The following is a 21,385-nucleotide window of genomic DNA, read 5'->3' on the forward strand; positions in this document are numbered from 1 at the left end:
TGAGACATCCTGAAGTTGAAAGTGGTGCTATGTAAACTCAACTCTTTGTACTTGGTGTTCAGTGACATTTGTTCCAGAGAAAAACACGAAGTGGGTTCAGTACTCCAGACCTGCTCGTACGTGTGCTTCATAGGGACAAATATTGCTGGAAAAGGTCAGCAAGTCCAGTAGCACCTGTGGAGAGAGATCTGAGTTAATGTTTCAGATCTGGACCCAGCGGTCTCCTTCACAGTCATTTTCAGCCAAACACTCGGTATCATCCCTTTCTTTTTGCTGTTTCCCTGGCTATGCGTTTTCCTCCTTTAACACGAGATTCAGTAGCTACAAAGCTGGGCACGCAAGTTGCCTTCAGTGCCTCTGTCACTGTCCCCTCCATGGCTGCTGTGTGGCTCCGAGACCGTGCACGAGATGTCTGCTTAGTAGAGACTCTGTGAGTTCCCAGGTTCGATACCTGGTCTGTACAGACTTAGCTAACCACTGCTAACAACATCGATCCCTGGTCTTGGCAGCCCTGGGTCAGAGAAGGAAAGATGTGGCAGAGTTTCTGCTCTTGCCCAATCACCCCCTCTGGAAATATACAAGGTCAAAACAGAGGACCTTATTCTGTGGCGGTTCAATTTGAGACTGATACTCGCCTGGGCTCAGATGTGCAGGTTATAAATACTGGGGTGACCAGCATTTTCAGTCAGGCCAGAATGCAGCCAAATTTAGCATGAGAGCTGGGCAGGGACATTTCTTCTTTTTGAAAACTTGCTAAATGTTTGCAGTTCAGCATGCAATTAATAGAACTTTATTCAGACTGCCATTTTAGTGCAATAGGGAAGAAGCTGTACTTCTGAGGAGGAACATTTTACTGAGTAGGTAGATGTAAAATGAAGAAAACTGGGGAGTTGTCCCGCTGACCTGGCAGATACTTAATACTCAACCGACTTCATTAAAACATCTGGTCACCATCACATTGCAGTTAGTGGGAACCTGCTGTGTACAAAGTGACTGCTGTGTTTCATTGCAATACAACCCTGACGGTGAATCACTAACTATGAAATGGTTCGGGGCATTTTGATCTCATGCAGGATATTACATAAATCTTCATGGGTCCAGCTTAGAAGCCGGGAAGTGTTTACTCAACCTATTGTTGTCATCAGCCGACAACAAGAACATGCAAAACATTATGTTCAGATGTTGTTACTGTGAAGCTCTGAGTGGTGTAACGGCCAGACTTTGTGGGAAGTTGAATCCTTAGTCTCCATGTTGACACATACTGAGTGTGGTGAAGTGATGGGCCAAATCAGAGACTGTGTTTCCTATTCTGTGGTGAATGTAAGCATCAATTCCAGTATTTTGGGCAATGTATCAATAAAGAGTGCAATATGCAAACTCTATTGCTTCAAGATTTTGCTGTGAATGGAGGGTTTGAGTTATGAAAGTATTTTGGATAGGCTGAGTATTTATCACTGGAGCACAGGAGGTTGAGGGGTGACCTTGAAGAGGTTAATAAAATCATGAGGGGCATAGCTAAGGTAAATTAGATTACTTACAGTGTGGAAACAGGCGCTTTGGCCCAACAAGTCTGCACTGACCCGCTGAAGCGCAATTCACCCATACCCCTATATTTACCCCATTACCTAACACTACGGGCATTTTAGCATGGCCAATTCACCTGACCAGCACATCTTTGGACTGTGGGAGGAAACCCACGCAGACACAGAGAGAATGTGCAAACTCCACACAGTCAATCACCTGAGGCGGGAATTGAACCCGGCTCACTGGCGCTGTGAGGCAGCAGTGCTAACTGCTGTGCCACCGTGCTGTCCACTCAATAGCCACAGTCTTTTCCCTAAGGTAGGGGAGTTCAAAACTAGGGGGCATATTTTTAAGGCAAGAGTGGAGAAAGATTTAAAAAGTACATGGGAGCAACTTTTTTACACAGAGTGGTTTGTGTGTGGTATGAACCATCAGAGAAAGTAATGGTTGCAGGTCTAGTTACAATATTTAAACAACAATTAGGTAAGTGTATGAATAGGAAAGGTTTGGAGTGATATGGGCCAAATGCAGGCAGATGTGATTAGTTTACTTTGAAACATGGTGGACATGGACTAGTTGGACTGAAGGGTCTGTTTCTGTGTTGTATAACTCTATGACCATAACATAAGTCTGCCCTTTGGTCCTTTCTGAAGATAATGCAGTGAGAGGTATCAGAGTGTTTCTCAGGTCAGAGTGTTGATTGCTAACTGAGTTGTTTGAGTTATCTGCTGCTGGACTGAAGTCTCCTTTTGGATGCAAGATTTAGAGATGTGTTGAACAGAACTGACAGACAACAAAACAGAGAGTGGCTCATCAAGTCAGTGTTATGAGACTGAAGCAAAGCAGACAGCACCTGAAATGCAGTCAGTTTAATATAACACAAAGGTGAATAAAAATACCTTCTGTGGTCAAATGTTGTGTTAATTCTCACTGGTTGTGCTGAACACAGGTAAAGTTGGGAGAGTATACTGGGAAACTTTCACTATATCACTCCTCTTCTCACTATATAGAGATGCCAGTGTTGGATTGGGGTTTACAAAGTCACACAACACCAGGTTATAGTCCAACAGGTTTAATTGGAAGCACTAGCTTTCGGAGTGACGCTCCTTCATCAGGTGATTGATGTAAACTACCTGAAGAAAGGGCAACGCTCCGAAAGCTGGTGCTTCCAATTAAATCTGTTGGACTATGACCTGATGTTGTGTGATTTTTTTAACTTCTCACTATAATGAATGTTGAACTGAGGGGTATGAGATATATCAATGTTACAGTGAGAGGGGAAGTTCTAGCAGTGTTTGGTGAGGGCTGTATGATGTGTCAGTGCTATACTGAGGAGTGTGGGACAGGGCAGTGTTAGGACCGCATTAGTGAGGCACCTTTGTCTCTGAGTTTGAGGATCATGAGTTGAAGGTATACTCCAGAGAGCAGAGCACTGCATCTAGGCTGACATGGTATTGTTGAAAGTGCCGTCTTTTGGATGAGATATTAAACTGAGAACATGGCTTCTCTTGTTGGGGGTCTTCCTGTCAGCGGGACAGTCAGCGTGAGGCCCAAGCTGCCTCTTCTGAGGATGGTACACGCCAACAGTTCCCCATCAGGCAGTCAGTCCCATTGGACCAGAGGTTCTGGCCATCTGTAACTGCCAGCCACAGAGGAGGCCATAGCTGCAGTCAAAGGCAATCCCAAAGGCCCATGAGCTGGACCTAACTTGGTGATGTGAAGGGGAGGGGGTGGATTCGAAGGGAAAGGGGGGCGGCAGATCTGAAGCAAGAGCACGGGGTAGTTCTCAGCATACAACCCACAACCTAAAAACCAGCCCCTTAATTTAGTGGCTCTGATTGAAAGACCCCTCACATTCAGTTGACGAATAGCCCTTACTTCTTTTTGATTTTGCTAACACTGCAGCGTTAATTCCAGCAGCATTTGAAGGTGCCATAAGTGGTCTTTCAGGGTTGCTTCAGTGGAAGGGATAATCAGCAGAGAGGCATGGCAGTCACCTGAAAAACTTTCAAACTGGAACATCATTCCGATAGAGTCAGGAAGACACTGGCTTCAGAACTGTCAGAGGCAGATCAATGTAGGGTATAATCATAGAATCATGGAATCCTTACAGTAGGGAATCAGGCCAATCGGCCCATCAAGTCCACACTGACCCTCCAAATTGCATCCTACTAAGACCCGCCCCATTACCGTATCACTGCAACCTTTCATTTCCCATGGCCAATCTACCTTGCCTGCACATCCCTGGACATTTTGGGGCAATTTAGCATGGCCAATTCATGTAACCTGCATGTCTTTAGACTGTGGGAAGAAACCAGAGTACCCAGAGGAAACCCATGCAGACACGGGGAGAATGTGCAAACTCCATGCGCATAGTCTCCCGAGGCTGGAATCAAACCTGGGACCCTGGTGCTGTGTGACAGCAGTGCTAACCATTAAGCAATTATGCCACCCTATATGAGTGTATCAGTGTGGGGTATATCTGTGTGAGGTATGTCTGTATAGTGTGTGTTTATGTGTGTCCGGGGGTGGGGGGGGGGGGGGGGCGGGGGATGCTATATCAGTGTATGAGTGATGGGTATGAGGAATATCAATGGGTGTGTGATATATTAGTATGTTGGGGTGATGGGTATGAGATGGGTGCAAGGTATATCAGGGCATGGGAGATGGGTGTTCAGAATGGGTGTGGTGGTGATGGTTTTTTTTGTGTGTTTGTATGTACATGATTCTGTGTGTGTGTGTATGCCTGTGAAGTGCACAAATCTGAGGAGGCTTTGGAAATGAAAAAGGTTTCCAGTTGAAAAGTAGCCACCATTCCTTGAGGAAATCATTGGAATAATATGTGGCTCTTAGCTGTCATGCCGTGTGTCAATTAGTTTGCATCAGGTGCAGTCTGGCCAGACAGGTAAGTAATTTCTGCCTGAATACATTTCCTGCCATGAATCAGCATCTTCCCAGAGAGGAAACCATAAAAATAAACAGCAGATCAAAACATAAATGAAATGCTGACAAAAAAGGACTGTTTGGTGAAAGGCCTTGAGCATGAGGGCTGAATCCAAAGATAGAAACCGACTGACTGCCTGTCGGAGTACAAGTTCACCATTGTTGTAATTTGGGCGAGAGCATGGCCACCAGGCAACTGGCTGTCTCAGATGGCAGCTCCATAATCCCTAAAGCTGGGCCAGAAGCAGGGTGCCACTTGCAGTTGTATCAGCTGTTGGACTGGCCTTCTGACAGCATGCACGCAGACACGAGCTGGAATTCAGTCAGAGCTACAGCTGACGTTGGGACAGACCTGTTTCCGTGCACACCCGTGACCCTGTGTCAGAGTAACAGCAGTGTGCCTGTGGTGACTGTCCACTTGTATTTTATTGACAAGTGGCTATTGGCAGCAGAGAGTTGTGCTGTGGCTGCACACAAATGTACCCTAGATGGAGGGTTCCCTATAGCCCTTCATTCACAACAGAACAGAATTGACAATTTAAATCTGTGACAGAAATGATGTAGTTTTTATTCAAGATTTAGCTTGAATTTTTTTTAAAAATCTGCAATATTATGTAAGGAATTACTGCATCTACTTGTACAATCTGTCACTTTATCTGGATGACAAATATTGTGAATATAACATCCACAACAATCATCTTTAAATGTTGTGTTCCAGTGATTTAATCAACAGCTTCTTTGGGTTTTAACAAATTCACCAAGCTTCTATCACCATTGACAAAGTAAGCCAGTGGTCTTAAGTTAGTCTTGAACTTGTCTGGAATTTGTGCTGAGACATCAATTGTGCCAGGCGATTTATGTAATAAAAAAGGGGAAATGAATCGCAGCTAAGAAAATTAACTGTAGCTTAGCTTCAGTGCAGAGTTATGAGCTATTTAGTATTTTCTACAATACAAGAGGCAAGTGAGATGTAACTGCTGCTGCTTTTGCTTGTAGCCAGGAGATGTGTTGTCACAGTTACCCCAAGCTAGTCAGTCTTGCACATCTTCTCTCACCCACTACAGCTTGTCTGCAACCACTGTGTGACATCTGTCATCCAGTAATAAAATATCTAGCTATTATTGCATTTATCCACAGTTTAACAATTGTGTTTGTCAGTTAAATCATAAGACAATATTCAGGGTAGATTTACTCTTTCATATTTTCACGACAAAGAAATTAGAATTAGTGACTGAAGCAACATAAACATGCAGGTTACCAGTTACATAATTCTTCTGTTGGGCAGAAGACACAAAAGCTTAAAGACACCTACAACAGGCTCAAGAACAGCTTCTTTAGAATCATAGAATCCCTACAGTAAAGTCCACACCAACCCTCCCCGCTTTTATTAGACTTCTGAATGGACCATTCAAACATTGAATTTAATGTTGATCTCGCTCTCTGTGTACCTTCCCTGCAGCTGTAACACTGTATTCTTTGCTCTGTTCCATTACCCTGACGCACTTTGTATGGTATGATCTGCCTTTACTACATGCAAAATAAAACTTTTCACTGTACCTAGGACAATAATAAATCAAATTTTTAAAAAAAAGCTATATCAAGATATCCCAGTGAGTGAAAATACTTTAGAGGTTTGTAAGGAACACTGAATCATTCATTAATAGAAATATTCCAAAAAATCAAACAAATTTGGTAAAATAATCCAAAAAATGTATTAATAATTTTCAAAATTGATGTCCAAGGAACAAGTGTTACCCCAAAACATTCTACATTGCTATCCAGTATGATCCCATTCTAAAGAAAATGCTGAAGAAATCCCGTCTTCCTTGAGCTTTGTTCTGTCGGCTTCAGATACCATACAATACGCCAAAGCAGCCATTCATTCTGTATGAGTTCAGATTCTTCTTCAACCTGCACCAACTCTTCCAGTTGTGGAGAATGGACAGGGATCGGAAACACCTCCGGTTGACTATCTTCCTTAGTTTTGGCTGTGATGCCCCTCTGATAGCCTGGCTGCTTTAAGCTACTTTATCCTGCTGTTTGCTTTACCCTTATCTCCTTGTGTTAGCTCCCTGTTCTTACCATCTGAAAGCTAAGTTATACATCTTTTTTTTACCTCTCGATCTATAAATATACAGCATCCACATCTATTAATTTCATTGATGTTTTTTTCCATGGAATGGGATGCTACTGATAAGGCCAATTCATATTTACCTTTTAGAAGTTGATGGTGAATCCCTTTTTTGAACTGCTGCAGTCCATGGAGTGTAGGGACAAGTGCATTGATTAGGAAGAAAGTTCTATGATTTTGACCCAGTGACACTGAAGGAATGACAATATATTTCTAAGTCAGGATGGTGAATGACTTGGAGTGGAATGTTTATTTAGTGGCGCTCACATATATCTGCCTCCCATGTTCTTCTCGGTGGAAGAGGTCATGGGTTTGGAAGGTGCTGTTGCAGGAGGCTTGGTGAGGTGTGCAGTGCATCTTATTATTGGCACACACTATATGTTGTTGGTGGTGAAGAGAATGCTTAAGGTGGTGGATGTGGTGCAAGTCTAGTGGGTTGCTTTGTCCTGGGTGGTGTTGAGCTTTTTGAGTGTTGCTGGAGCTTCACCCATCCACGCAGGTCGAAAATATTCCATCATGCACCTGACTTATGCGAGGGCAGGTTTGGGGAGTCTGAAGATTAGTTAAATGCTGTGGAATTCCCAGCCTCTGTCCAGTCTTTTGTTTTAGCCATAATATTTATATAGCTAACCACTTTGGATACTGGTCAATGATAACCCCCAAGATATTGGTTGTGGGGGACTCAGTAATGGTAATGCCATTGAATGCCAAGGAGAATAAGTTAGGTTCTCTCTTGCTGGAGATGGTCATTGCCTGACACTTGTGTGATGTGAGTGTTTCTCACCAGTTGGCAGCCCAAGTTTGAATGTTGAGAAGGTCTTGCTGTATTTGTATATTGGACAGTATGTGAGGAATTGTGTATGATGCTAAATATGGTGCAATAAACATGAGACATCCTTACTGCTAACGTATTAGGAGGGAAGGTGATGAAGAATTTGAAGATGCTACATGTAGGACACTACATGAAGGATGCGATGTCCTGTCGCTGAGCTGATTGACATCCAACAACTCCAACCATCTCCCTTATCCCAAACATGACTGCAACTGGTAGAGAATTTTCTCCCAGTTCTCATTGATTTCAAGTTTGCTCGGGCTCCTTGATGCCACATTCGGTCACATGCAACCTACATGTGAGGGGCAGTTAATCTCATCTCACCAAGCAAGCTCAGCCATTTGGCTTTTAGGTATTCCATTCTCCAGAGGTTGTTCTGGAACAGCACTCTACCACCTTGGTGGATATTGGCCACACACAGATGGTACAACATTGCCTCTAAACGCCCCTCCGGGTCACGCAGCATTTAAACTTGGAAATACTCAATTTCCACTTGTCTCTGGATCAAAATGTTGGAATTCCTTGTCTGACAGAACAGTGGGAGCACCTTCCCCGCACTGATTGCAGTAGTTCAAGAAGGGCCTCCAGATTCTTAGCAGGCATATTAAAGGAACAACAGACTCACTAGCAACTGCCACATCCTGAGAATGAGTATAAAATCTAAAATAGTAGTAGTGTAGCAATGTGTTTAAGTTCCTCAGGTACAACACGTATCGTTTGCTTCTTGACTTAATGCAATGCTAAATGGCTTGAATCAACCAATTAAATTACCTTGGAACTGAGGTCAATCCTAGGACCATCAGACAGTACTACCAGCCAACACATTGGTCAGTAACAATTTTGGAAGGTGTAAAGGCCCTCTGAAATACAACTTCTTAAAATTGAGAAATGTGACTTCATGCAATACTAAATTATTTTAATTTCTGTTCTCCTTCCTCTTGCACAGCCTGTTCATCCAGCACATGACAAAAGCCAAAAACATTTGTGACTAATCTCATTAGCATGCGTGATGTTAGTTGAATGGAGTAGGGTTTCTGGCTGCAAGAATACTTGGTTATTTTCACATCCAAGATGTGACTTGGATCTGTGTTGGTTGTACAAGTTCTGGACAGCACAAACTGTGTCTGTCCTTGTTACTGGTACAATGAGTTTCAATGGTCCAGCAGCCATCAGTTGTGTTATTCATTCATTTACAGGTTAGTCTTGTCAGAGGAGACAGTTTTGAGACGTGTGCAGAAGTTGCTGGACCATCTTATCAGTTATTGAAAGCCTCTAAGCCAGATAAGGTTTATTTCAGTGATTTCACACACCAAACCATTCATTGAATAATGTGTTTTTTAAAAAATCTTGAATATTATTGACCGTCTTTTGTAGAAAGTCAAGTATTGCAGATGGTGGAGATCTGAAACAAGAACAGAAAATTATGAAGATACTTTGTAGGTCTGGCAGCATCTATGGAGAGAAAAACAGAGTTGACATTGCAAGTCATGTATGACTCTTTTTCAGGACTTTTCTGAAGAAGAGTTCATAGAATCCCTACAGTGTGGAAGCAGGCCCCTCAAGTCCACACCAACCCTCTGAAGAGCATCTCACTCAGATTCAATCCCATACCCCTGCATTTCTCATGGCTGATCCACCCAACCTGCACACCCCTGGACTCTGTGGGCAATTTCCCATGGCTAATCCACCCAGCCTGCACATAGAACATAAACATAGGACAGTACAGCACAGAAAGGGCTGAACATTTAAATCTAAGATCAACCTAACGTACACACCCCTCAATTTACTGCTGTCCATGTACTTGTCCAGCAGTCGCTTAACTGTCCTTAATGTCTCTGGCTCTACCAACATGCTGGCAGTGTATTCCATGCACCCACCACTCTGCGTAAGGAAACGATCTCTGACATTTCCCCCATACCTTCCTCTAATCACCTTAAAATTATGACCCCTCATGACAGCCATTTCTGCCCTGGGGAGAAGTCTCTAGCTATCTACTCTATCTATGCCTCTCATTAGCTTGTACACCTCTATCATGCCACCTCTCTTTCTTCTTCAGTCCAGTGTGAAAAGCCCTGGTTCACTCAACCTCTCTTCAGATTCTTAACAAACACATTAAAGGAACAAAAGGACTCAGTAGCAACTGCCACATCCTGAGAATGAGGAAAGCATCTACATACTTCCTATAATGAGGTGGCCAGAGCTAGACACAATATTTCAAATGTGGTCTAACCATGGTTTTATAGAGCGGCAGCAAAACCTCACGGTTGTTAGTGAATCCCCTTGTTAGTGAAAGCCAAAACGCCATACGCCTTCTTAACAACCCTATCTACTTGGGTGCAACTTTGAGGGATTCATGTACGTGGACCCCAAGATTCTGCTGTTCCTCCACACTGCCAAGAATCCTGTCTTTAACCCTGTACTCAGCATTCAAATATAACCGAATCACTTTGCATTTATCCAGATTGAACTCCATCTGCCACTTCTCAGTCCAGCTCTGCATCCTGTCAATGTTTTGTTGAAGGAGAAAGTGAGGACTGCAGATGTTGGAGATCAGAGCTGAAAATGTGTTGCTGGAAAAGCGCAGCAGGTCAGGTAGCATCCAAGGAGCAGGAGAATCAACATTCGGGCATGAGCGCTCCTTCAGGAATCCTGAAGAAGGGCTCATGCCCGAAACGTCGATTCTCCTGCTCCTTGGATGCTGCCTGACCTGCTGCGCTTTTCCAGCAACACATTTTCAGCTAATGTCTTATTGGAGCCTGCAACAGCCCCCAGCACTACCTACAACACCACCGACCTTGGTGTCATTGGCAAACTTACTACCCCACCTTTCCACTTCTTCATCGAAGTCATATATAAACCTCCAAAGAGTAGGGGCACAAGAACATGTCACTGCGGGACACCACTGGTCACCGACCTCCAGGCAGAATACTTTCCATTCACTACCAGTCGCTGTTTTCTTTTCGCCAGCCCATTCTGTACCCAGACAGCCACATTTCCCTGTATCCCATACCTCCTAACTTTCTGAGTGAGCCAACTGTCAGGAATCTTATCCAATGCCTTACTGATGTCCACATCCACTGCTTGACCTTCGTCAATTTGTCTCATCACATGGTCAAAAAATTCAGTAAGGCTTGTGGGGCATGACCTGCCCCTCACAGAGCCATGCTGACTATCTTTAATCAAACTGTTTTTCCAAATACAGAACAACCTTGGTTATGCGGATATCAATTATCTGAATTTCGGATTATCGGAACAAGATCTCAAGGTCTGGATGTTTGAGATTTGAAACGACTCTGTCACTACCAGCAGAAACTCTTTCCAAGATAGACTGCTCACCAGTGAACTCAGCAACTTCTTTCCCGCTCTGCCTCTGTCATTTATTTTCTTTCTTTCCTTCTTTCTTTGTTTCTTTCTGCTACATCCAACACGAATGAAATGAACTTTAAGATCGTTTGTTGACATGTATTTATTTAAACAACTGAAGTATTTGATTTATAAGTTATCCACTACCGCAGCCGCTAAGAAATGGTCCTTGATCTGAAAACAATGTACTGTATCAAGATTTATTGCCAAGATAATCATATACTTTCCAATGAGCCAAATGTTATTTTTTATCGAGTGGTTTTCATTTCTTGATGCGTTTAAAAAGCTGATAAACTCTCCAGTGTAAATACCCTGTAGCGGGAAAGGATTTTACAAATGGATTGTAGCTCCTCACATTCCGAATTAGTTCTGCTGGTGAAATATTTTCACTGTTTGTTTCTGGGGACATCTATTTTCCATCATCATTGACCAGTATTCCCAGCATAGATGAAGGGACAATTGTTTGTGTTCAAAATGGGAAGCCGATTTCCAACGATGCAGGACAAATTCAAATTAGCATCTTGGTACTTCTTATTAAAAATGTAATTAAAATTCTTTCAGGAAGTTCACTTTAGCACACATAGAGATCTTATACTTGTGTTGTTGTACCTCAAACTGCGTCTTGGTGTGAAATGGACGGGACTGCACTTGCAAATATTTGGAGTTAGCTGGGAAGCTCCAATTCACTTTAACATTTCTTTAAAATGTTCCACTTAATTCATGAAACAATTCTATGTAAACCATTTTCAAAATTATTTGCCATCACAAATGCCCTTGTTTTGATTGGATTAAGTTGACTTGGTGTAACACACGAGTCAGTATTTCTGGCTGAGTCTTTGTGTCACGAGGTTCCATTTAGACTTGAAAATACTTCCTTTGTTTACAATCAGGTCAGTTATCTGTAATAATCAGTTATCTGAACAAAATACTCCCTGCCCGTCTTATCTGGATAATCGAGGTTATTCTATCGTCATAAATCCTACCTCTCAGAATCATTTTCAGTACCTTGCTTACCACAGACATAAGACTAACTGGTCTGTAATTCTCAGGGATTTCCCTATTCACTTTTTTGAGCAGAAGAACAACATTCGCCTCACTCCAGTCATCCGATACTACTCCTGTGGAGAGTGAGGATGCAAAGATCATCACCAGAGGCACGGCAATCTCATTCCTTGCTTCCTGGAGTAACCTTGGATATATCTGGTCCTGCCTTGAGGACTTACCTATTTTGATGCTTCCCAGAATGTTCAGCACATTCACTTTCTTAATATCAATCTGTTTGAACCTTGATCATGTTTGGGAGGAAAGTGGAGCACCCAGAGAAAACCCACACAGACGTGGGAAGAATGTGCAAAGTCCGCGCAAACAGTCACCCGAGGGTGGAATAGAACCCGGGTCCTTGGTGCTGTGAGGCAACAGTGTTAACCCTGTTTCTCCCTCCACAGCTGTATTTCTCCAGAACTTTCTGCTTCTATTCCATTTTAGTGTCCATTGTATTATCCACAGACTTGCTTAATCCAGATATCAGTAACCACAACCAGGCAGTCCAGTTCTGATGTTATCACCGGGGTAATATTGCATCGTATTCTGTTCAGTTAAATCATGAACATCTCCTAAAACAAGGAACTGTGGATATGGAAATCTCAGACAAAAACATAAATTGCCGGAGAAACACTAGGTGCAGTAGCATCTGTGCGAGAAAGCAGAGATAATGTTTAGGGTCCAGTGATCTTTTTTTCAGAACTGAACATCTCCTCTTCTGCCCCAGTAGCATAAAGTAATGTAACTAATGTACCGTATTGTGGGAGTATTTTCATAATCCTAATCTTTACTCGTCAGATTCCAAGCTGTAGCACAGCTATTCTGGCCCCATAAGAGTCTAGCTTTCTCCTCTGATGGATTGTTTGGGGTATTATTGCATATCCTCCAGTGAACAATAGCCCAACCAGTCCAAAAGCCTTTGTCCCAACTGAGATACTTTACAATTGATAGATAAAGAAAATGAGAAAACCTCCACAATTTATTTAATTCCTTAATGGTTTTCTCCTGGTCTGTCCACAGCAATTTTGGGAGATTGATCTTCAATTTTTGAATACACTAGGACAATTCAGAGAGTTGATGACCTCACAGTGCTGTAGTATTGTAAACTGGGAGGTCAATGTGACCAAACGGAGAGTGTAGCAGTACTGTGTCAATGTGATCAAACCAATAATCCAGCATTTTGGGGACAATCAGAGCTCCCTGTTCAAACCTTGCTCGTATAAATTGACAATATGAATTCAATTTGTAAAAATCTAGAAATTACAAAAAGCTGCTCCTGAAGTAGCCACGAAGCTGTCAGATTTTGGCATAACCCAAGTGTCCATTAGGGAACAAAAACTGTTCTTAGCCATTGCAGTCTATATGTGACACCTGCCTCCAATCAACTGGCTCTTTAAATGATGTGTCAAAACACTCAGTGGTGTCAAGCCATGAGATGGCCTATCACTACCTTCTCAGAGTGATTGGAAATTGGTATTTCATTCAGTCTTGATAGCAGGCTTTACATTCTTGAAGTGATGGTCAATATGATCACACCATGTTTAAGCTTACTGGAGTTGGTGAAATGTTATCCAGAGTTTGAATTCAGACTTTTTTCCCCATTTGCTCTGTACATATTCCAAAACATTACAGAAATAAGAGGTGTAGAGAAGGCTGTACCCATGATGTGATGAGTATGGAGCTGGCTTGTCTTTTCCAATTCATCATTTTCATATTTTTGTAAAGCCAAGGTCATATCTTGACGTGTAGATTGGTTTAACCTTTGATTGTGATCACTGTCCTTCACACCTAATATCCTCTGCTTGAATTTGTTGCTACACTGTGTAAGATTCATTGTCCATTTTGATTCACACGATGTCGTCAGCTCATGAACTGGGTGACAATCAGGAGCGTCATGGTAACACTGCCATCCATTAACTCAGCACAGATCAGGAATTGAATCTAGAGCCCATATAGCTTTGTACCACCACATTTGCCTGATGAGCAAATAGAGAGTAGCCCTTTATCCAGCTTGGATAGATAAAGGGCTCAGTGGTTAGCTCTGCTGCCTCACAGCCAGGGACCCAGATTTGCTTCCACCCTTGGGCACTTGTCTGTGTGGAGTTTGCACATACTCCCTGTGTCTGAATGGGTTTGCTCTGGGTGCTCTGGTTTCCTCCCACAGTCCAAAGATGTGCACGTTAGGTGGATTGCATGGGAAATGCATGCGTTACAGGGATAGGGTAGGGGGTGGGTCTGAGTGGGATACTCTTTGGAGGGTTGGTGTCAACTCAGTGGGCCAAATGGCCTGTTTCCACACTTTAGGGATTTTATGATTGGAATGCCAACCCCTCCCTATCACTTTTCTCTGGCAGGGACAGTAGAGTACTCCTTAAACCCAATATCAGGTATTGTCTCAAATCAGATCCGGTGGGTTTGTAAGTGTATCTGGGGATAAAAACAGTAAAACTGTTTACTCTTCTTCCTTCATGCCTCTTCATTGTTCAATACTGTATAAAATAATAAAAATTGAGCATCAATTATTCCTTAATGCAATGAAACGGAATCTGTTTTTGCACCACCCCCTGCATCCGCCATATGTTGGAGCGCTCAAATGGCATCTTTCATTTACACTCTCATCCTCAACACTCACATTTTTCCACATATTGATTCCAGTGCTGAACTGCTGTGCAATCAGGCAACTGATTGCAATGATATAATTTTCCAGGGGTTGGTGTAGTAGGGGAATGTGGGCTTGAAGGGGGTATGTGCAAGTATTTTATTGCAAGGGAAGGATAATTGAAAAGTAGGGATGTTTCGCAACATTTGAGCAGGAAGTTGGTGAGATCACATTTGGAGCACTGTGTAAAGTTTTGTCTCTTTATTTATAAAAAAAGGATATGAATGCATTAAAAGCAATTCAGTGAAGGGTCAGTTGACTAATACTGATACGGAGCATGGTTCCCTTGTGAGGAAAGGTTGCATAAGATTAGCCTATTGGAGTTTAGGAGAATGGTCTTAATGGGACAAAATCAGAAGTCACATGACACCAAGTTATGGTCCTACAGGTTTATTTGAAATCACAAGCTTTCGGAGCGTGCTTCTTTGTCGGGTGAAGTCACCCGATGAAGGAGCAGCGCTCCGAAAGCTTGTGATTTCAAATAAACCTGTTGGACTATAACCTGGTGTCATGTGATTCTGACTTTGTCCATCCCAGTCCAACAATGGCACCTCCACACCATGGCCTATTGAGACTGTTTAGGACCCTGAGCTGATTTTGTGCTGTGGAAGCAGAAAGGATGTTTTTCCTTTTGGGCAAGACTATAACTGCAGAATACAGTTTCAACATAAAGGTTCTTCCACTTACAATGGAGACAAAGAATTTTTTTCACTAGAAAGTAGTTGGTCTGGTGGAACTCTCCTCCAGAGAGTGGTGGAAGAAGTGTTACGGTATATTTTTAAGAGATGGATAGATTCTTGACTATGAGAGATGGTTATTGGGGGGTGGGTGGAAATGAGGAGTCCAGGCAACATCCAAAATCTTATTGCATAGTCGAATAAGTTTGAGGGGCCTGAATGGCCTACCTCTCTTAATTTGTATTCTTTGTTTTGGGTCAGGGGAGTGTGGACAATGGTCAGGGTGGGTTATGGAGGTGAGGGGAGCTGTTTTGGCGTGGGGGTTAGAATGTGGATGTTTGTGGGAATGGTTTGTGTGGGTTTCAGGGAGGACGTTTGGGCTGGGATAGAAAGGTGGGAGTGGTTTGAGTTGTGGATGTGGCGTCGGTTGTTGTGGGAAAGGGCAGATTTTGAGGTTGGAGTGAAACTAAACGGGCTTATTATCCTGAACCGGGAAGCGAGAAATTCCCAAGTAAGATGAGACATCTTCAACGTCTTCAAAAATGGAGATGATAGGGGTTGTAGGGATGAAAAATATCAGAAACGAAAGCAAAATATCCATGAATAGAAATTGGGGAGCTCTTACATGTCAGGTTGCAGATCAGCGTGTGCAGGAATGGTATCAGGATCACGAGGTTCGTCTCCCTGAGTTGGCTTCTATTGCCAAAGGCATAGAGCAGATCTGCTGAACCCAGCACATCTGGGAACACACAATAGGAAAAAGAAGCAGATGGATAAAAATCCAGAAAAAAACCCCAACAACTGCGGATACTGGAAATCAGAAGCTGGGAAGACTCAGTATCTGTGGAGAGAAAGCAGAGTTATCGTTTTGAATCCAGTGACCCTTTTTCTAAACTCAACCTAGCTAATTTTCTCCCCTCGTTGCCTCCATTTCCCCTCCTCCAGTTCACCCACTCTTCTTCTAGTAACCTCTAGTATCTTGTCCGAGTGGGACTCTGTGCATTGAATCCCAATAGCTAAGCTGTTCCACCATGGAAATGTCAGGACTCAAACTCATCCTATCTTTGGTCCTTATCCTCCTGTCAGGGTCACCAGAGAGCAATCAGGACTGTGCATTCAGAAGACTTCCTGTCACACTCGAACCCTGTGGCCAATTTTTGCATTCAAACACCACCCAGTGAAAATCAACTCATTTAGCTTAAGAGAGACAATACCTGAACCTTACCTCATCTACAGAGCTCAGTGATGTAATATCGCAATCAACTGGGCTATAGAAGCAAGAGGGTTAATTTTCTTTTACACAGGATATTACAGAGACATTATAGTATCAAACAAGTGTTGCTGTAACACTTTCTTGTGACACCATTTTAGACCCTTCCTTCCTCCTCGTGCATCTTCCCTTTTAAGCATGAGCTCTACCAATGTCCCAATGGGTGTTGTGGTATTTAGTATTAGCCTGAACCACACAGGTGGGGAGGGCTTGATTTTGGATACCTGCTGTACATTGCTGAAGTGTTCTTGAATGGGAAGGTAGTAATGTTGTCACAAGCAAGCAATATAAACTGGGATACTGCTGGTGATAACAGTCCAGTGACTCCATCTTGAAATGGGTGCGGATAGTGAGTGATGGCAAAATCCAGCAAAAACATGTTGACTCATTGGAATGATGACTGGCTCACAAAATATTGATCACTAGGGTAAGCTAAGAATTTCAGTGTAAGAGCAACACTCATGCTATGTGTCCCCCTGGGTATTTTTTTCTGAAGGAAATGCCCCATAACTGATGCTGCTTCATGTTTGCAGCACATGGTGATGGAAAACGAGAGACAGCTGCTGCTGGATCAAAGGCAAAGTTGCTAGTTCAAACATGAAGTCGACAGGATCTGAATTTGACGAGGATATAAAAATAGCCAGGAACAAACGTGTGTGGGGCATGATAAGCAGCAGCGCTGTGGGTCAGTCACAGCTGACATTCTCTGGGCAAAAATGGGGTGACGTAGCTGTGAATAATGCAGCTTTTGTCACAGCCTTCCCACATGCCTGTGCAGTACATGACATCAACTCAGCAACAACCCTCGGGCTCTGACCATCAGCTGAGCTGACAAACTGATTTGACTCTCATAATCTGCAAACCAGCTGTTATTGAGCGGCAAGTGTTTGGTTGTTGTGAGTGAATACTTCAAATACTAATGCAACTGAGGGGAAATTACCTAGTGAATCTGGATCAATGTGGGCATGAAAACCTTTCTTTTAAATCCATGATTTGTGAAGTAAATGTGCTTCATGTTGAATGAAAAAGATCAAGAACAATTATTTGTATTTTTATAGCACCTTTAATGCTCTGTCACAAGGCACTTTAAAGGAGCATTATAAAATACATTTTTTAAATTCATTTAAGGGACCTGGGCATCACTGGCTAGGCCAGCAGTTATTGCCTGTCCCTAATTGCCTAGAGAGCACTTAAGAGTCATCTACATTGTTGTGGGTCTGGAGTCACATGTAGGCCAGACCAGGTAAATGTAGTGTATCGAGGTCAGCCAGGTGGAGATCATAGAGTAGGAGTTCCCTAACTGGGGCTGTTAACCTGGTCCAATCCCTGTCTGACAGATATAAACAGGAGTCCGGTGCAGAAGTGGGGAGAGTAGGTCAGAGGATCTCCTCATGGGTCTGCTCCTGGGCCTGGCCAAACTGGCCATAAACAGGTCCAGACAGCAGGCCATGAAGGGGGTCATTATGCCCGATTGCCAGCCCCCTTTCCGCGGCTATGTCTGACACCGGGTGTCTCTGGAGAAGGAGCACGTGGTGTCCACCAACTTCCTCGTGCTGTTCAGGGAGAGGTGGGCACCACAGGGACTGGAGTATGTTATTTCCCACTCCAACTCTATTTTGATGTAATCCCTGCCCTCCCCTTCACTGTTTGATCACGCAGCATTGCCCTTTGATGGGATGGCTTGTCACTGGCCACTCGGGTATTTCCTTTCTTCCTGGTGGTGGAATGCAAATAAAGATTTAAACACCTGTTGTTCTTCACTGCGTCCGACACCTGCACGCACACGACATGGGTGCTGGAGATAAATAAGCACTACCACAGTTAGGCAGTAGTGCGGGGTAAGACAAAAATGTATATGTAAACATGAGAGTATAAGCATTACTGCTGTTAGGCAGTTAGAAAAAAATATATAAGAGCAGGAGTGCAACATAGGTGCTGGGAAAATATAACACTTCTACTGTTGTGCAGTAGTGTGGGGGGAAAATAAGGAGGAGATTTAGAGTCTCCTCGGTTTAGGGAACTGGTCTTTGTGTGTGGCTGAGCCACAGTCAGTATGTTCCTGCTGCTAAAATAACATATAACCAGGAGATTTAGAATCTCCTCAGTTTAAGGAACTGACTCTATTAAAATAAAATATACTTCGGAGTGTCAGAGGTTCTGTTCACTCTGAGAGCTGGCTCTGAGGGAGCTGGATCAGTGTCAAAGACTCTCCACATGTAAATAAAGGGGGACTTGGTGACGGGATCCCAGCTTCTGTTGAGTTATTTTGGTAAGGATGATAGTTTCCTTCCCTAAAGGACATTAGTGAACCAACTAGGTCTTTCCCAACAATTTGCAATGGATTCACAGTCATTGTTATACTCTTAATTCCCATTTTTTAATGAATTTAAAATCTGCTGTAGTAGGATTTGAACCTAGGTCCCTGGAACATTACTCAGGCTTCTGGATTAATAGTCCATGTCATCGCCTCCCCTTTGTATTGACACCAAATTCTATTGGAACATATGAGGACAGATGACCAAACGCTTAGTCAGACATATATGTATTAAAGCTTGCCTTGAAAGAAAGATACAGAGAAGGCAAAGGAGGAAATTCCAGAACTTAAGCCCCAGGCAATTTAGGGCACACTCACCAAGGGGGAAGCAATTAAAATCGGATTTACGAAAGGGAACATAGTTATTTTGGGGTTGGAAGAGATTACAAAGATGGGGAGAGGCAAGACTGAGGAGAAGTTCTAATAAAGGTGAGGATTTTAAAATTGGGACACTGCTTGTCTGGGAACTGGCTAATACTGGCTGATGAACAAAGGGCACAAGGTGGAGCGGGACAGTAGAAGACGGAGAGACCTCAGATTTACTGAGGTTACAATGTGGGAGGCAAGTGAGGAGTGTATGGAATAGTCTAGATATTAGCAAAAGCATGGACAAGGATTTCAGCAGCAGATGAACAGAGACTGGCAGGTACAGAAGTGGATTTTTGACTGCAAAGATGCATGGTCAGAAGCTAATGTCGAGGTAAAATATGACACCAAGATTGTGAACAATGTGGCATAGTCTCAGACAGTTGCCAGGGTGAAGGATGGAATTAGTGGTGTGGGAATGAAGTTTTGAGGCAGAACAGAAGACAATGGCTTTAGTCTTCTCAATGCGCAAGCAGCCTGACTACGAAATTCTTTTTGAGACAAACAATGCCATGCATGTAAAGGGTCTACTCAAACACATAAAATACTTTGAGGTAGAGCCTGCAAATTCATGAGGCGTGGGAGGTGGAAGTAATTCTACAATTGTATTATTAACTCTGATAAAATTGAAATGCATGGGAAGCAGCCAATTTAGGTTTGTAAAGGGATTTGCATTATGTTGCTCATAAACATATCTGGATCCTTTAGTTTTGTCAGTGGAAATAGTGGCCTCATTTTGGCCTGACTTGCAAGAAAGAGAGTCAATATATTGGTGAACATTCAGAGCATATTCAGAGGAGTTGGCCAGTGTTTAAAGGCAATGGTGACTCTCCAAATTTCTCCTTCACAGGCAAGAAATCCTAGTCACTTGGTGTTCACAATGCATCATGGCCTTTCAGAAATAAATTACTGTATCTTTTTGTGTCATCAATTCAGAATCAGAGAATTGTCCTGACTCAGAATGAGACCATTCAGCTCATCATGTCTGCACCAGCTCTTCAGACAAGCATCAGTACCTACTGACAGTCTCCTGCTTTGCCCCCAGAACCTTGCACACTATTTCTATCCAAATAATCGTTTAGTGTCCTCAATTGAAGCTGCCTTCACCACACTTCTAGACGGTACTTTCCATACTCTAACTACTCAAAACGACCATGACCCTTGCTTCAGTTGCCAATTGTTTGAAATCTATGGCCACTCCTTCTAGATTTATCAAAGATTGCACCTGTGATGTCAGCACATACGTTGCCAAGGTATGTGTTGTGTTGATGCTCATGTGTCCATCAGTGCATCCAAATTTCAGGAAACAAAACAAATTCTGTGTCATTTACAGTTTATTTTCTAAAGGCCAACTTGTCTTCATAAGATATTGGTATAGATTCCACAACAGCAGCAGGATTTACTCTTTTTATTCCTAGTTTGGTGTGTCCTCACTGGCCTATGTTGTCTCCCAGTTTGACAATACCACCTTGAATTTGTAACTTTCATCCTTGATTTCAAATTCCTTCACCCCTGGGTAGCTCTATCAACTCTAACCTTGCCATTCTCAGAATGTCTCCATTTCCCAATTCTGGCACTTTGTGCATCTCTGATTCCATCACTCTATCATTGGCAGCCAAGTCTTCAATGGTCTCAACTCGAAACTTTGGGATTTGTCTTAAGGTCTTTGCTTCTCTACTATCTTGCCTCCTCTAAAATATGCTTAAAAGCTAATTCTTTGTTTCTTTGTTTAAACTTTTGGTGTTGTTTCCTTATATCTGTTATATTGCTGAAAAAAAAATTGTTTTGTCATCTTGCACTCATCAGGACATTTTGCAAGAAATCAAATTCAAAGGGACAAACGATATTCATACTGTATTAGAGGAGAGCACTGACTGGATGGCAGATGCACTGCTATTGGTAGAGGTATTGCCCCAGAGAATGCATATATTAATGCTGATTGACAGTTAATAGCCAAGCTTTCTTTAGAATTGAAATTCGGGAGATTAATTCTGATTTGTTCAATGAAATGAGCCAGTGAATGTCTGTTAGCTATTGTGCTGAGTTGAAACAGATGTAGTGTATGTTACATGTTTCATCTGCAAAGACCAGGGCCATTTATATTAATATATGTAACTTACAGTCCATGCTGTTGCGCCATAATATGAGCCCAACTAAAAATCTTAAATTGGCCGACAATGTAATCCATCACGCATTCTGGATGATCCAGCAAATGCTGTCCAATTGCAGAATACATTTAATATTAGCCACTGAATATCGGAGAAC

General features: G+C 42.7%; 1 protein-coding gene across 2 annotated transcripts in view; it reads left to right on the forward strand.

Moving 5' to 3' along the window:
- cass4 (Cas scaffold protein family member 4) overlaps window positions 1-21,385 on the forward strand; it is a 106,933-nt gene that overhangs the window by 36,608 nt on the left and 48,940 nt on the right. The window lies entirely within an intron of this gene.

This window comes from Hemiscyllium ocellatum, chromosome 15 (assembly GCF_020745735.1).
Source record: "Hemiscyllium ocellatum isolate sHemOce1 chromosome 15, sHemOce1.pat.X.cur, whole genome shotgun sequence".
NCBI lineage: Eukaryota > Metazoa > Chordata > Chondrichthyes > Orectolobiformes > Hemiscylliidae > Hemiscyllium > Hemiscyllium ocellatum.